At 50.0% G+C, this 17,907-nt stretch overlaps 1 protein-coding gene and 1 pseudogene across 2 annotated transcripts in view; one reads left to right on the top strand and one right to left on the bottom strand.

Annotated features, from left to right (window-relative positions):
- The window catches only part of LOC144824429 (uncharacterized), a 32,890-nt pseudogene extending 30,740 nt beyond the window's left edge, over window positions 1–2,150 (bottom strand). Inside the window, exon 1 of the transcript XR_013608962.1 lies at window positions 1,995–2,150. The product of XR_013608962.1 is annotated as an uncharacterized LOC144824429 (transcript). The remainder of the gene's footprint in view (window positions 1–1,994) is intronic.
- A 499-nt stretch (window positions 2,151–2,649) lies between these two features.
- Window positions 2,650–17,907, top strand: part of LOC144825272 (uncharacterized) — an 80,142-nt gene continuing 64,884 nt past the window's right edge. The window contains exons 1-2 of the mRNA XM_078684125.1: window positions 2,650–2,845; window positions 14,997–15,047. The gene's annotated coding sequence lies outside the window, so the exon portion shown is untranslated. The remainder of the gene's footprint in view (window positions 2,846–14,996; window positions 15,048–17,907) is intronic.

The following is a 17,907-nucleotide window of genomic DNA, read 5'->3' as shown; positions in this document are numbered from 1 at the left end:
TGCTAACTACATGGGTGCCCTGGACTTACATATTAATGTAAAAAAAACATTTGTTATGGTAGCGGGTGGACAACGAAAAGCCACAAAGCCCATTTATTTAAAAGACCAAAAAATTGAAAAGACCTCCCAGTATCCTTACCTGGGCATCATGATTGATGACAGCCTAAATTGGAAGGCGGCTGTCGAGGCCAGGAGACACCTGTTCAAACGAGCAATTCTAGCACTGATGAACTTCTCAAAAAGACTTGGAAAAAGACCATCAGCAGAATTGCTACAGATCTATGCTGCAAAATGCCAAGCCATCGCCCTCTACGGGGCAGGGATATGGGGACACACAGACATTGGTTCTTTGCAAAAAGAAGAAAATATTTTCATGAGATTCCTCTTGTCCACGCCAAAAGGCTCTTCCATCTATGCCTCGCACATGGAATTGGGAATCCCATTTATCGAAGACTTAATAAAGATCCAGCCACTATTACTTTGGAGGCGCGTCTGGACGTCGGACAAAAACCTGCTGACCAAAAACATCTTACAGGACTCCATGGAAATGGATCATGCAAATAAAATAACAGGGCTCTCCTATATCAGACACTTTTTTTCTGATCTGGGATTACATAAGTACTATTTCACCCCAGAAAAACTAAGTGAAATATCTAAGAAAGATTTGAAACAAACTGCGCTGAGCCATCTAGAGTCTTTGAGACTGACCTTGTTGTCGACCAAAAAATCTGTGACCCATGCGAATATGATACAGTATTTCCCGAAAATCCAGCTTTATCTAACCCCAGAATTTACAGCATACGATAAGATGCTCCTAACAAGGTTCAGACTGAATCTTTTTTATAGACTAGTGACTTTTCCTGATAAAAACAATTGGAACTTAAACTTGGCTCCTTGTCCATGTGACGATTTGTCCCGACAGTCAACCATTCATACAATCTTGTTTTGCAAATTTTTTCACACCCATAGAAAAATCTGGATAATCCCTCTATTAAAAAGTTGGGGTTACAGACAGTGTCGCCCAGCCATGTTAGCATTACAGATGTTGGATTCTGAAGGTACCTGTTACCATGTACTCAATTTCCTAAAGTGCATTATGAGACATAGGAATAACCTTTGAAATAGAAGAAGAAACTTAGAGGGTTACTAGTGCCTTATCATTTACTCAATTTGCACAGAACCTGGTTATATGTTTTAAAAAACATGTGTAATAACAGTTTTTATATAAATACTTATGTATTTTGTATGTTGTGATAACTTTTATGGTTTTGCATTGCTAAAAACCGAATAAAGATTATTATTATTATAGTAGTCCGCTATGCTCTCTACCATTCCTATGTGACTCTTAGAGTATATCCAATCTTACCCTTTCCCTATGTATATAGAGATAACTCTAAGCACTAGTATATGCAGTAGTCTGCTGTGCTCTCTACCATCCCTATGTGACTCTTAGAGTATATCCATGTGTATCCCCTCCCTAAGTAGATAGAGATATCACTAGTATAGGCCTTGAGTATATCCATTTGTATCTCCTCCTTGTGTGACTTTATCTCTTGTACATTTGCAATTTTTTCTGTTTGTACCTTTTTTTTGTAACGCATGTAATCCTAAATCCGTATGCTTTCAACTGGTTCTTATGTAATGCAAACATTTGCAATCATTTTTACGCATGTAACCGTCAGTCCTTATGTTTTCAACTGGATCCTATGCAAAGTGCTCTGACACCTTCGGGTAAAGTTCGCGCTATATAAAATTGCACAAATAAATTGCACAAATAAACCAGTAATCAAACACCAGGGACATCACCTGGTATTCCACAAACGCACACACGGGGAATGGGATTATATGGAATTGTTGGACTATGGGATGACGTTCAATGTCTCTATTTTGTTCTTCATAAATAACAACAAAAAAACAACAACCAAAAACATAAGATCCACTTAAAATATTATTAACACACACACACATGGTTGGGCGCTTTGAGGACACCTCACCTCTCCTTGAGCACCGGTCAGTGGGGGCTGCAGGGCCTGGGGAGAGGGGGGGGGGGGCACCGGGGGCCCGGCACGCCTGAGTCCGGCACCGGGGGCCCGGCTCACTGTGAGGAGTGGGGCCCGGTGTGTTATTCCCCCGAGCGAACAAAACATGGCATCTCACGGTTGCGCAGGCGCAGCACCCTGGCCAGAGAGCGCTCAGCCTCACTGCGCCTGCGCAGAGGAAAGACACTACCCCCATAGAGGAATCGAACCGAGGAGCTTTGCACTGCAAAACATCTCAGCGCGTGCTGTGGCGCGAGGCAGCTGTTGTATCTCATTCATTGTGTCCCCGCGCGGACACTGTCATTCTTGTGCTTCTTTGAGTCCCTCTGAGGGCCCCGTCCCACCCGTACTGGCTCTGAGCTGTCGGGGCCTGTGCTGCGTTCCGTGCTGTCGGAGCCTGTGTTGTGAACTGAATAAAGAAATATTTCTTGCAATGTTGCCTTGACAGCGGTGTCTGTCATCAGCGCATGCGCAGTTGTTGATCCATCAGTCCCTCTTTAACCCGCGCTCTGCTGCAGGAAGCAGTGTCTGTCCTCAGCGCATGCGCAGTTCATCTAAGGTTACTTTAACCCGCGCTTTGAAAAGCAAAGTCCCTATCCCCAAAGCATGCGCAGTTGTTTATCCATTAGGCCCTCTTTAACGCTGCAGGAAACAGTATCTGTCCTCAGCGTATGTGCAATTTATCCAAGGACTCTTAGCCCGCGCCATGAGAAACAGTGTCTGTCCGCCGCGCATGCGCAGTTGTTCATCCGCGGCCCTTTTTAACCCGACCCCAGCAGGGCCTTCAGCACCCACATGAAAGCCAGGTGAGGTCAGAGATACAAAGACTGTCTGCTGCTGGAGGGTCTCGAGCCTGCTCTCTGGGATTCATCTGTTGTTGTTGTTGTTGCATCGATCGGTGATTATTTTGTCTCAGCAGTGCTCATTGGCCCTCATTGCTGGAGTTGGGTCACTCTTTTCAAGACCTCAGCAAACTTTGACATTTTTTCCCCTAAGTCTGTGTGATGAAAAGATCGACTTGAATCCCGTTTGTGGCTTTCACCGGGGGGAGGGGGGGCAGCCCCGTCAATCGAAAGTGAAAGAACGCACTCCCAGTCAGCACCGACTGCGCCTCATTGCACCTAGGCTGGGCATGCACAGCATCATCTGATGAGACTAAAACTCCCCCAAATATGTCTCAACCTCACTAGGGCCTCAGTAACCAGGTAGCGGTCAGCCAATGCCCATCAGGTAAACAAGCATTGGCATTGCCAGTAGGTTTCGCCTCTGGGACCTTATACGTGTTTAGTTATCCAACACAATATCCTTGGTGCAACAACATCAACTGTTGCATGGCTAAACACGTATAAGGTCCCAAAGGCGCAACCTATTGGCTATGCCAATGCTTGTTTTCATTGGTTCCTGTTTGAGCCTTTTAGAGATACAAGCTTCTGTTTCGTCCTCGTGTCTAACTACTTCTGCCTTTTGTTGATCTAGGTCACGGGTACTCACAACATTTTCTCGGGGACCGCAAAGTTTGGTCTGTGGTGTGACCGAGGGCCGCACTGATGCTAGCGGGGTGTAAAGTCTGGGATGGGGAAACAAAGCATGTATATCTAGTGGATGCCTTTAAGAATGAAGGTGTTCCTAAAGTTAAAGGCCTAGTTACTTCCTTTTCCTAACTGCAATTAACCTTTAAATAAGTGTTTGCTGTATATGTACGTTTCTTTTTCATGTTAGTTCTGAGTCGAGTAAACGGCAGCCCAGTACTGCTGCTGCCCAGGGGTCCGCATGTAAAGACCTGGAGGGCTTTATGCGGCCCCCGGGCCGTACTTTGAGCACTGATCTAGATCCTCCCAGCGACCACCCCAGCTACATGTGTATTTCCATGTTCTTCAAAAATGGGTCGCAGTTGAGCCGGGGCCGCTGTATCTCCTTTGCTCTTGGTGGTCCCATGGGAGTAAAAGTTGCACATTCTGCTAATCCTTCCCTAACTTTCCAGAAGTGTGAGTGTGACAAGGCTGGTATATTAATTTACCACTTAACTAATAAGTCTCCTGTCACTCCGTCCTCACGTAAACCACAATTTGTGACACATTTGCTATTTTAAGGATTGTAATAACATCACTTTTGTATATTTAAGTCCATACCGATACTGAAAACAGCGAACCACAAGTACAAAAATGAAAAGTACAGGGGGCACGAGCCCTAAACAAAACAAAAAATAGGTTTTAGAGGGGCAGGGTTTGCAAATTAGCATAGGCAGTGTGCATTAATGTCACAGAGAGGGACATTGCAAATCTATTATGCCTCTCCTTAATGGTAATGAACCGTGATTCACGTAATATAAGCACGTACATGAGCAGCGTATACCCTCATGTACATGAATAAAGAAGGCTTAAATGTATTTTGGTACAACAATGTGGGAGAGTTTTAATGATACGTGGGGGAACATGTTAACATTAACTTTTATTGGGCAGAGCAAGTTTCCAGTGGGAGAAAGCTAGAATATTGTAATGCATGATATAGAATGAATATAGTCCTCTCTGAATCTGACTTGCATATCTATGTACTTTTTTTTTTACTGCATTGCACCGATATTCTATGCAGTAGTCTATTATTATTTTCCTTTTGCATGATAGCTGTGCATTACAGTTAGCTTATAGATGCCACTTCTTCAGCTATTCACTAATGGTGAGCATTTCTATTTTGGTGCCCGTAAATATTCTCTATCTCAGTGAGACCCTGATAGTTGGCAGCCCACTAGCGATTCATTTGATGTTTACTAAATACCAGGCAGTTGGGGTATACCTGCTACTTGCTACCAAATGGTTGTTTGGACACACAACAAACTGGAACAAGCATTTGCAATGCAATTGGTCTCATATTTATGCAAGTTTGAGCTATTGGCATTGTAAATGACAATGCCTTTTATTTATGTTTTGGGTTTCAAAATATAAATAAAATGCTTTGTCATTTACAATCCCAATAGCTTAAACTAGTGTAAATGCGCTACCTGTTGCATTGCAAATGCTTGTTATCTTCAGTCTCATGGTCTTTTTAGTGACATTAGAAAACTTAAATTTGAAGCTTTTGTGTGGGCCTTTATGGCCTAGGGCGCTGTACACACAACCATAAATTTCTAATTCGTTGTCAACAAAGTTTGAATTTGAATGATTCTGCCCAGGTTTAACCAAAAGCTGTCAGTTGCTGAAACATTTTGCATAGTGTATTTTCCTGTCAACAAATAAACATGTGTTTGGCATAAATTCCTCAGTGGCCGCTTACTTCCTTAGTAAAGTCCCCAATTTAATTATATTCAAATGGCATTAGATTTATGGAATTCCCCCTTCCCACCCCACAACAGAAGCAATCATGGACATGGTGGTGGACATGATGGTGGTGGATGTAGTGGTGGTGGACGTGGTGGTGGTGAACATGGTGGTGGTGGTGGACATGGTGGTGGTGGATGTGGTGGTGTTGGTGGTGGAGATGGTAGTGGTGGATGTGGTGGTGGAGGACATGGGTGTAGTGGTGGTGTACATGGTGGTGGTGGACGTGGTGGTAGATGTGGTGGACGTGGTGGACATTGTGGTGGTGGACATTGTGGTGGTGGACATAGTGGTGGTGGATGTGGTGGTGGTGGACGTGGTGGAGGTGGATGTGGTGGTGGTGGACGTGGTGGAGGTGGATGTGGTGGTGGATGTGGTGGTGGACATGGTGGTCGTAGTGGTGGTGGATGTGGTGGTGGTGGATGTGGTGGTGGACGTGGTGGTGAGTGTGGTGGTGGACGTGGACATGGTGGTTTTGGACATGGTGGTGATGGATGTGGTGGTGATGGATGTGGTGGTGATGGACGTGGTGGTGCTGGATGTGGTGGTGATGGACATGATGGTGGTGGACGTGGTGGTGGTTGACGTGGTGGTTGTGGTGGATGTGGTGGACATGGTGATGGTGGATGTGGTGGTATTGGTGGTGGACATGGTGGTGGTGGTGGAGGACATGGTTGTGGTGGTGGTGGACGTGGTGGTGGTGGACGTGGTGATGGACATGGTGGTGGTGGACGTGGTGGACATGGTGGTGTGGACATGGTGGTGGTGGAGGTGGAGGGTGGTGGTGGACGTGGTGGTGGTGGAGGGGGAGGGTGGTGGTGGACGATGTGGACGTGGTGGTGATGGATGTCGTGATGATGGACATGGTGGTGGTTGTGGAGGTGGTGGTTGTGGTGGAGGTGGTGGTGGTGGATGTGGTGGTGGTGGACGAGGTGGTGATGGACGCAGTGGTGTTGAACGCGGTGGTGCTGGACGCGGTGGTTGATGTGGGGGTGGACGTGGATGTGGTGGTGGTAGACGTGGTGGTGGCCTCGTGGTGGACGTGGTGGTGGCCGTGGTGGTGGTGATGGACATGGTGGTGGTGGACATGGTGGTGGTGGGGGATGTGGTGGACATTGTGGTGGTGGACATAGTGGTGGTGGATGTGGTGGTGGTGGACGTGGTGGTGGACGTGGATGTGGTGGTGGTCTCGTGGTGGACGTGGTGGTGGCCGTGTTGGTGGTGGTGGACATGGTGGTGGTGGACGTAGTGGTGGTGGATGTGGTGGTGGTGGACATGGTGGTGGTGGAGGAGGTGGTGGAGGTGGTGGAGGTGGTGGTTGTGGACGTGGTGGTGGTGGTGGAGGTGGTGGTGGATGTGGCGGTGGTGGATGTGGTGGTGGTGGATGTGGTGGTGGTGGTGGTGGACGTGGTGGTGATGGACGCAGTGGTGGTGGACGCGGTGGTGGTTGAGGATGCGGTGGATGTGGTGGTGGTGGATGTGGGGGTGGACGTGGTGGTGGACGTGGTGGTGGACGTGGTGGTTGTGGTAGATGTGGTGGTGGACATGGTGGTGGTGTGATGGACATGGTGGTGGTGGACGCAGTGGTGGATGTGGTGGACATGGTGGTGGTGGACGTAGTGGTGGTGGATGTGGTGGTGGAGCTGGTGGTTGTGGACATAGTGGTGGAGGTGGTGATGGTGGTGGATGTGGTAGTGGTGGATGTGGTGGTGGAGGTGGTGGTGGTGATGGACGCGGTTGTGTTGGATGCAGTGGTAGTGGATGTGGGGGTGGACTTGGTGGCGGACGTGGATGTGGTGGTGGTGGAAGTGGTGGTGGTAGACGTGGTGGTGGACTCGTGGTGGCCGTGGTGGTGGTGTGATGGACATGGTGGTGGTGGACGCGGTGGTGGATGTGGTGGACATGGTGGTGGTGGTGACGTAGTGGTGGTGGATGTGGTGGTGGAGGTGGTGGTTGTGGACGTGGTGATAGTGGTGGTAGTGGTGGAGGTGGTGTTGGTGGATGTGGTGGTGGTGGATGTGGTGTTGGTGGACGTGGTGGTGGATGTAGTGGTGGATGTGGTGGTGGACGTGGTGGTGGAGGTGATGTTGTTAGTGGATGTGGTTGTGGTGGACGTGGTGGACATGGTGGTGGTGGATGTAGTGGTGGTGGACGTGGTGGTGGTGAACATGGTGGTGGTGGTGGACATGGTGGTGGTGGATGTGGTGGTGTTGGTGGTGGAGATGGTAGTGGTGGATGTGGTGGTGGAGGACATGGGTGTAGTGGTGGTGTACATGGTGGTGGTGGACGTGGTGGTAGATGTGGTGGTGGACATGGTGGTCGTAGTGGTGGTGGATGTGGTGGTGGTGGATGTGGTGGTGGACGTGGTGGTGAGTGTGGTGGTGGACGTGGACATGGTGGTTTTGGACATGGTGGTGATGGATGTGGTGGTGATGGACGTGGTGGTGCTGGATGTGGTGGTGATGGACATGATGGTGGTGGACGTGGTGGTGGTTGACGTGGTGGTTGTGGTGGATTAGGTGGACATGGTGATGGTGGATGTGGTGGTATTGGTGGTGGACATGGTGGTGGTGGTGGAGGACATGGTTGTGGTGGTGGTGGACGTGGTGGTGGTGGACGTGGTGATGGTGATGGACATGGTGGTGGTGGACGTGGTGGACATGGTGGTGTGGACCTGGTGGTGGTGGAGGTGGAGGGTGGTGGTGGACGTGGTGGTGGTGGAGGGGGAGGGTGGTGGTGGACGATGTGGACGTGGTGGTGATGGATGTCGTGATGATGGACATGGTGGTGGTTGTGGAGGTGGTGGTTGTGGAGGTGGTGGTTGTGGTGGAGGTGGTGGTGGTGGATGTGGTGGTGGTGGACGTGGTGGTGATGGACGCAGTGGTGTTGAACGCGGTGGTGGTGGACGCGGTGGTTGATGTGGGGGTGGACGTGGATGTGGTGGTGGTAGACGTGGTGGTGGCCTCGTGGTGGACGTGGTGGTTGCCGTGGTGGTGGTGATGGACATGGTGGTGGTGGACATGGTGGTGGTGGGGGATGTGGTGGACATTGTGGTGGTGGACATAGTGGTGGTGGATGTGGTGGTGGTGGACGTGGTGGTGGATGTGGTGGTGGTCTCGTGGTGGACGTGGTGGTGGCCGTGTTGGTGGTGGTGGACATGGTGGTGGTGGACGTAGTGGTGGTGGATGTGGTGGTGGTGGACATGGTGGTGGTGGAGGAGGTGGTGGAGGTGGTGGTTGTGGACGTGGTGGTGGTGGTGGAGGTGGTGGTGGATGTGGCGGTGGTGGATGTGGTGGTGGTGGATGTGGTGGTGGTGGTGGTGGACGTGGTGGTGATGGACGTGGTGGTGATGGACGCAGTGGTGGTGGACGCGGTGGTGGTTGAGGATGCGGTGGATATGGTGGATGTGGGGGTGGACGTGGTGGTGGACGTGGTGGTGGACGTGGTGGTTGTGGTAGATGTGGTGGTGGACTCGTGGTGGTGGACATGGTGGTGGTGTGATGGACATGGTGGTGGTGGACGCAGTGGTGGATGTGGTGGACATGGTGGTGGTGGACGTAGTGGTGGTGGATGTGGTGGTGGAGCTGGTGGTTGTGGACATGGTGGTGGATGTGGTAGTGGTGGATGTGGTGGTGGAGGTGGTGGTGGTGATGGACGCGGTTGTGTTGGATGCAGTGGTAGTGGATGTGGGGGTGGACTTGGTGGCGGACGTGGATGTGGTGGTGGTGGAAGTGGTGGTGGTAGATGTGGTGGTGGACTCGTGGTGGCCGTGGTGGTGGTGTGATGGACATGGTGGTGGTGGACGCGGTGGTGGATGTGGTGGACATGGTGGTGGTGACGTAGTGGTGGTGGTCGTGGTGGAGGTGGTGGTTGTGGACGTGGTGATAGTGGTGGTAGTGGTGGAGGTGGTGTTGGTGGATGTGGTGGTGGTGGATGTGGTGGTGGTGGACGTGGTGGTGGATGCGGTGGACCTGGTGGTGGTGGTTGTGGTGGTGGAGGTGGTGGCAGAGGTGGTGGTTGTGGATGTTATGGTGGAGGTGGTGGTGGTGTTGGATGTGGTGGTGGTGTATGTGGTGGTGGTGGACGTGGTAGTGGTGGATGTGGTGGTAGACGTGGTGGTGGAGGTGATGTTGTTGTTGGATGTGGTTGTGGACGTGGTGGTGGTGGTGGACATGGTGGTGGTGGATGTGGTGGTAGATGTGGTGGACCTGGTGGTGGTGGACGTGGTGGTGGTAGATGTGGTGGTGGTTGACACGGTGGTGTTGGACGTGGTGGTGGTGGACGTGTTGGTGGAGGTGGACATGGTGGTGGTGGACATGATAGTGGTGGACGTGGTGGTGGACGTGGTTGGTGGTTGACGTGGTAGTAGTGGGCGTGGTGGACATGGTGGTGGACGTGTTGGTGGTAGTCAATGTGGTGATGGTGGACGTGGTGGTGGATGTTGTGGTGTTGGACGTGGTGGTGGTGGGTGTGGGGGTGGTGTACGTGGTGGTGGAGGTGGGTGTTGCGGTGTTGGTGGTGGACATGGTGGTGGTGGACGTGGTGGTGGACGCGGTGGTGGTGGACATGGTGGCGGTGGACGGGTTGGTGGTGGACATGTTAGTGGTGGACGTGGTGGTGGTGGTGGACATGGTGGTGGTGGACGTATTGGTGGACGTGATGATGCTGGTGGACGTGGTGGTGGTGGACGTGGTGATGGTAGTGGACATGGTGGTGGTGGATGTGGTGGACATGGTGATGGTGGTGGTGGTGGATGTGGTGCTGGTGGTAGATGTTGTGGAGGTGGGTGTGGTGGTGGTGGACGTACGTGGTGGTGGTGGACATGGTTGTGGTGGACGTAGTGGATGTGGTGTTGATGGACGTGGTGGTGGTGGATGTGGTGGTGGTGGATGTGGTGGTGGTAGTGGATGTGGTGGTGTTGGACATGGTAGTGGTGGATGTGGTGGTGGTGGACATGGTAGTGGTGGATGTGGACATGGTGGTGGTGGACATGGTGGTGGTGGACATGGTGGTGGTGGACGTGGTTGTGGTGGATGTGGTGGTGGACGTGGTGGTGGTGGACATGGTGGACATGGTGGTGGTGGACATATAGCACAGAATTCCCGAGAGCTATAAATACACGCTGAAGTCAAAATCCTTGCTTTATAACGATTTACGCGTGGACGATCCCGTCCCACGCGGTGCAAACTCCATGCGCAGCCTCTATTTTGTGTGGGACAGGCCGTTCAGTGTTACTTGCATCTCGGAGTGTGCCAGATGTTTACTACCAGATTTAAGTTTTATGGACATCACGAATATTGGCCTTTTCATAGATCAGGTTTTTCCCAAATGTACAACTTGAACACAGCAATCCGCCACAAACAAACAATATTTCCTCGAAAAAGAGCTACGTTCTCGCAAGTTCCCTTTAAAAATGCTTTCCTTCCCATTATCAAAGCCGGTGCGGGTTAATGATCTTTTCATATCGGAACAAATTAAAAGGTGCAGCATTTAAAATGTTAACATAATAACCCACAAGCAGATATCTCCGCAGCGCAGTATTGGCGAAAATTACAGAAATCTGGGAGGGAACACAGACATTGACATTTTATTCTAGGGCTATCCCCACACACACACGTAAGCACACACACACACGCACCATTCTCTGTTCTTGATCACAGAGCTGTCTTTGGGACTTGTCAAATTAAAGTGGTATTCATCGTGTGCGGCCTGCTGTGTTTTTCTGAGTGATTACACCCCTGTGCGTGTGGATTACCAATACCTCAGAATACTCATGAGCGGCAGGAGTAAACAGCTGCGGAATAATTTCCCCCTGCTGACTCATGGCATGCAATCCTACTCGGAGCCTCGTATGCCACACATGTAATAATACAGAACAGAACACCCTTTCGAGTGGATGACAGTGTAGGCCACATAACTTTCAAGCCAGTAACCCCCCCATGCATGCACTCATCCTGGACACACTTTCCTTAAAGCGACTTCCTAGATGGTGACCCGCATGCATGCACTCACCCTGCAAACACTTTCCTTAAACCGACTTCCTAGCTGGTGACCCCCATGCATGCCTTCACCCTGCACACACTTTTGTCGCAATAACTTCCTAGCCAGTGACCCCCCATGCACGCACTTACCTTGCACACACTTGACTTCCTAGCTGGTATTCACCATGCACGCACTCACCCTGCACGCACTCTCCCTGCAGTGGCTAGTGGCTACCTAGCAGGTGACCCCCTTTGCACACACTTTTCTTGCAGTTACTTCCTAATCGGCTGTGGTGACTTCCTAGCTGGTGACCCCCATACATGCACTCCCCCCGCACACATTTTGTTGTAGTGACTTTCTGCAAGAAGCCTCTCTATGCACAATCGCACTGACACACTCCCTCTGATATAACGTCTGCACAATGGTTTCCGGTGCACACATTTCTCTGAAGACACGCGCCTTACACACACTTTCCATGAGGGGTGTCACAGAGATATATATACCGCCAGCGCGTTTTCAGGGCATCGGTGACGTATCGCGCACTGCTTGCAGACAGTTGTTCTCAGACACTACCTGCAATCACAGTACCCTCACAATCACGCTGCACACACCTTCAACGAGCAGCCCTTCATCGCTGCACACTGCCCTCCAGCAGACAGTCATTACACACACTGGTTCACCCTCTCCTTGCTTCCTCACCACCTGCGCGGATGCAACCTTCACACGGTGATTCCATACACTCACTATCACCCGTGCACACATCCACTCTCCCCACAGTGACTTCTTGCAGTGTGCGCCCTATTCACACCTCAACCATACGCGTGCACACACAGTCCCGGTAGACAGGGACTTCCCCCCCATACAAACTCACTCCTTTCAAGATCTCACTGTGACGGCTCACTACCAGACGTGCACCTCTGATCACTCCCCGAGTTACACCTTCAACCAGTGACGCGCTGCCCGGCCTCCCTCCGTGGGGCATCCAATCTCACACCAGAGGAGCGCCCTTTTACACACTTATCACACTATCTGCTCCATCCTTTTGTTGTTGTTAGCCACTGCTATGGGACTCTTCACTGTGGTAGTGCCCCCAGCCTCACCCTCTTCAATGCCCTCGATGAAGTCTGCAGCGATCCCCTCTCGTGCACAGCTCCCAGGTACACGTCAGTGGCCTTCTCCCACCAGCAATGTCCCCTCTCCCCCCTTGCAAGGCATCCCTTGCCCTCTGCAGCCCCCGTCCCCGAACCCTGTGTTACCCTTCTAACCCCTGAATTACTGCTTGTCTACTACAGTGCCCTTTCGCTCCCACTTCAGCACATCTGTTACCCCCACCAGGCCCTCTCTGGCTCAAGCAGTGCAGCTTTCACACCACCTGAAGTTCTTACTCACCTCTAGCAGAGCCCCTCTCACCCTTAGTAGCGCCACTCTCATCCCCAGCAGCACCCCTCACAGCGTCCTCTCACCACCCCACAGCGCCTCTCACATCCTCGCAGTGCCCATCACACCCTCGCAGCGCCCATCACACCCTCGCAGCACCCATGTTATGTTATGTTATGTTATGTTATGTTATCCATTTTGTAAAGCACGCAGCTGCCCCAGCAAAGGGGCGTCCCGGCGCTGACCACAGGAGGACACAACAACTATATATACCGGCCTAACAAGAAAGACAGCAAGGAGAAACCTAAGGTAGTGGAATCAGGAAGGTTTTGATAGCCTTCCTGAAAGATGGCAGAGAGTCCATGGCGCGGATATGGACGTGAAGGGAATTCCATAGTTTGGGGGCAAGGTACCGGAAAGCACGGCCGCCCGTCCTAGAGAGTCTAATTCTAGGCACCACCGCCAAATGAGACTCTGCAGAACGGAGAGGGCGGGAAGGAACATAGCGGGAGATCAGGTCGCCCAAAAGGGCGGGACTCGTGCACTTCAGGAATTTAAAGGAAAGACAAAGTGTCTTAAAAAGTATACGTCTATCAATGGGAAGCCAGTGTAGCTTACGGATGGTACTAGAAACTGAGCAGAAACGCGGCAAGCCCACCAGTGCTCTGGCAGCAGCATTTTGAATGCGCTGCATTCTCAGTGTTTCCGCCATGTTTGCCCCTAAGAGAAGGGAGCTCGAGTAATCGAGGCGTGAGAGGATGGTAGCTTGTACAATGAGTTGACGAACAGAGGGAGCAAAGTATTTTAAAATGGGTCTCAGACCACGCAAAGTGCCAAAGCACGAGGCGGCTAATTATTTAGTGTGAGCCTGAAAGGAAAGAGAAGAGTCCATCATGACACCAAGGTTCTTAACTACATTTTTTGGGGAAGGAATTGCTCCTAGGGCTGACGGCCACCACTGCTCAGTTCATAGATTGGCGTTCTTGCCTACTAGCAGAACCTCCGTTTTTCCGTTTTTCCATCACTCCCTCGCAGCACCCATTACACCCTTGCAGCGCCGCTCTCACACCAGCTACAGTTCTCTCACCTCTCACAGCCATTCTCACCCTTAGCAGCCCCCCTCAACCTTTGAAGCCATCGCTGTTGCATATTTATCTTATGCAACTAACAACCATTGACAAAGCCAATAGTCCTGGCTTGTAGTAGATGTAATGTTACTTGTTGTATATGGATGGAATGGCGAAGCAGCAAAATACCAGTGGGGCGACACACTATGCCGAGCATGGATTTTCAGTTTGGGTTGTTAAGCCGCGCCCTTCATTACATCGACCACGTCCCTCTGGGAGCCATCACAAGGTTTTTCATTCCACTTAAAGCCCTTCCTCCGGTATAGTGACTTCCTGCTGAACAGGGAGAATAAGTTCACTCAGACTTGGCAGACAGGTCCAGAGAGACTAATCCATGCCCGGGCCCCTCATCCATTGGCACCTTGTGATTCTTACAGCTTTACAGTTCATATCTCATTCCCCTTATTGGATTTTGTCATTTTAGTGTCATTTTGTTCAATACATTTTACTTTTTTTTCTATTTTGTTTTGGGTTTTTTATTGTTTTGCATTTTGACTTTTACTTTTTGGGTTTCTGCATAAATATTTGACATATTACCTTAAGTTAAGCCTGCCTGTTCGGTGCTTAGGTACCAGGGGGTTGATCCTAGGTTAATTGAATGGCTTTGAAAGTTCACTCTGACAAAGGTTGTGATTGTTCCTCATCTACCGTAAATAATAATTCAGTTTCTTACAGAAACTATCTGAAATTATCTGCAAAACAGGCAGGTGATAACCTACCAGGCTTGAAGCACCCTGTGGACAAACTGGAATATGGGGATAGTATTGTGTGGCAATAGAACCTCTAAAAAAATTCAGCTTGGAGATGATCAAAGAATCACGCTTGAATGTCACAACTTTTTAAAATAAGGTAGTCAGGAAAGTGTGGCGAATATATTGCAGCTCTTTGCATTTTGGCAGCCCCAATCAAATTTGAGAACAGAGTGGATGTATGTAGCAGAGACGAGTCTGTTCACCCAATGTGAGTGGTGAGATCCTCTTTGCTGGTCTGCCTGGAGTTATGATGCTGCTGACAGTGGCCTGTCTGCTAATAGCGATGGCGTGACTGGTGGATCTATGAAGCCAAATAAGAGAAAGTTATCTTCCGACACCACAGTCTTTGTGACTGAGACCAGTAATTCTGAAGACTCTGAGACTCACAGCAGTAATTTCTCCTTTCAGAGCGTTATTGCTGTAGATGGAGTGAAGCTCAGAAGTAAGCACATTACTAAGGTACCAACAAAGTTTAATATTGTTCATTTGTATTAACAGTTTCTCTTTTACAGCTTTTGCAAATGCATTTTCTAGTTTTGTTGCTTTTTGGTTAGTTTTTTATTGTAGGCTGTTCTCTTCGGTTTAAAGGGATAGATGTTGTAGTGTGTGACTGTGGCGTGGGATCAAGCAGAGACCTAAGACCAGTTCGGGGTAGGTAAGGTTTTATTTTGGAAAACGTCTTTATGGTGGGTTGTCAAGGTGTCTCTCTGAAAAGCTCTGGGGTCCGTGATGGCGTCTGGTTATGGTCTTGTTTCCAGATGGTTAAGAAGCAGACTTCAGGGGATGTTCCGTTCTTCCTAACTCCTCGTTGGACTCCGCCAAGGAAAAGAAACAGGTAATGATTGTCAGGATATGTACTCTATCTGGACTCTCCCACAGGGAACCGGGCAAGTGCAGGGGACACCCATGCCAAGGTGCTAAACACTTTATTAAACGTGCGAGGGTGCAGAGGCGTGATTACTGGTGAGGAGGGGTATATTTACACTGTGAGGACAAAGAAAGGTTGTGCAGATATTCTGGCACACACGCGGCTATGGTTTAGAAGAACCCCGTCTTCCTACCCAGCCCGCCAAATGCTCCCCTACCTGTTGTAGCCACACTTGTGGTAGAGCAGATCTAATGCCCTTTCCAATGCTTGTTAAAAAGTGCGCCCGCATTTGGGCTCTTGGTGAAGAATTTGCGAGCAATGAGAGGAGTGAGCCCACCCCACATATCTTGAAGATCTCCCGAGATCGGCCAGAACTGATGGCTCGATAAATATGGGGGCAGAGCTTACTGCCAGCAGAGGAAGTTCCCGCGTGCCAGTTGTATGCTGTTTTTGTTGGACTTTGTGATGTTTATACAGCGCAAACGGTTTAAGTCTCTGCCGATGCCCCCCCTCCCCATAGGGTGGTTGTCAGTGCCTGATCCTCCTCCATCAGCAGCAGACATGCAGCCAGCGCCCCTCCCTGAGATCAGGTGACACCGCAGGCAGGGCTGCTCGGGCGGTTGCATGCCTCTGTTTTCCTCCCGGACTCATTTGCTCTCTACTGTACTTTCTAATGTTGCTCCTGCAGCGTTTGCTGTGTAACAACAACATGGGGCTAGACTTCTACTTTGCCGCCGCGATTCCACACACCAAGAAGACGCGCTGCAGAGCCTAGACCTGCTTTTATGGCGTAGACCCCCTCCTCCGGTGCGAACCTGGGCCAGAGTTACTAATCCCTTCTCCCTTCACCCCTCTGATGCCCAGAACGGCCTCCGGTGTTGTCTCGGAGATAACTGGGTCCCGGAAACAAACAGGATGGCCAGAGAGCAGAGCAGTCTCTTCCGAGCTCTCTGCAAGACAAGGCGGCAACATGTGTGTAGTATGTGCCCCTGCGCAGACTGCTTGACAGGAGACATAATCCTCTATGCCATGGAGTGTGGAGGCATGACGCCCGAATGACAGCCCCGCCTTCACCTCTGTCGAAACACTCCAGTCAGACACACACATGGGCTGACAGGCAGCCAAACACATTATGTCTTAGAGTCACGCATACCAATAACACACAGACTGGCCACCGCCAATGAGACACTCAGACTATCAGGCATACACACACAGGCAGACACACATCAAAAGAGTCACTGACAAGCAGACCGTAAACAAACACACACGAAGATGATACACAGATATGATTATTACTCGCACACAGACACAAACAAGCAGCCTCAGCCAGTGAAACCCACAAAGAATGGCACACACACACTCAAGCACACAGGGCTATAACCACAGACACACTAACACACCATAGACAGTTATGGAGATATGCGCATGCATACAGGAGCGCAATTCAAGCATACTTACAGACACACACCAACACTCACAGGCACACATATACGCACTGTCAGTCAGTCACTTCACAGACACACATATAAACACTGTCAGATACTAAGAGGAAACCACAGACACATGGTAGTCAAAGAGTAGCGCATAAATGCGTGCACAACAGCAAGCAAACATACACACATCCAGCAGGATCTCCACAGTCACACTTTACCTCTCACCCTGCTCACACACCCACATGCGCGCACACAATGTGGACCTCAAAGTGGTGGGAACAATAATCTTTGTTGGGCACTGTAGGAACTGGGGTCGCCAGTTCCCCGGGGGTAGCCTGGCACGAGCAGGTAGGCACCCGAAAGCTTAGGTGTTTAGTGACTACACAGCACACACCCGCTGAGACAATAAAAGGCACGCAATGACTGACACCACTCCAGTGTGTTTGATTAAAAATCAAATAACTTTTATATAAGATTGAGGTTCAGGAGTGGAAAATCACAGTATCAGTTACTCATCAAAACATTTCATTGGAGGGGAGAAAAGGGAGCAGTTCAATAATCAACTTAGCATATTGCAAAAACCATTTCATAAAGGTATTAGCATAACCTTTCATGAGAGAATTAACATCTCATTACTTCACATTTTCCTATGGGAGAATAACCATTTCATTAAATGAAGAACAGTTAATTGACCAAGGTAAACCCTTTCAGTAGGTAAGGTTAACTCTTTCACTAGATACCTGTAGGCCTTCAGGGATTGCAGCACTAAACAAGGTTAAACATTGAATTAGTCAGATAAACCTTTCCGTAATCCCTATGAGCCGGAATAAACATTTCCTTCGGCAAAGATAAACATCTCCTTAGGCATTTAAACGTTTCACGACGCAGCTTTTCTCCTTTCATTAGAAGAATAAACACTAGGTTACTCAGCGCTAAACATTTCCTGGAGTAGGGCTCAGGGAACACTGCGTTAGACAGGGTTAAAACATTTCATTAGTGAAAACGACAACATTCATTA

The sequence above is a fragment of the Lissotriton helveticus genome, chromosome 1_1 (assembly GCF_964261635.1).
Source record: "Lissotriton helveticus chromosome 1_1, aLisHel1.1, whole genome shotgun sequence".
In the NCBI taxonomy this organism is placed as follows: domain Eukaryota; kingdom Metazoa; phylum Chordata; class Amphibia; order Caudata; family Salamandridae; genus Lissotriton; species Lissotriton helveticus.
The sequence above is the reverse complement of the archived record's forward strand: the minus strand, read 5'-3'. Positions and strand labels throughout refer to the sequence as shown.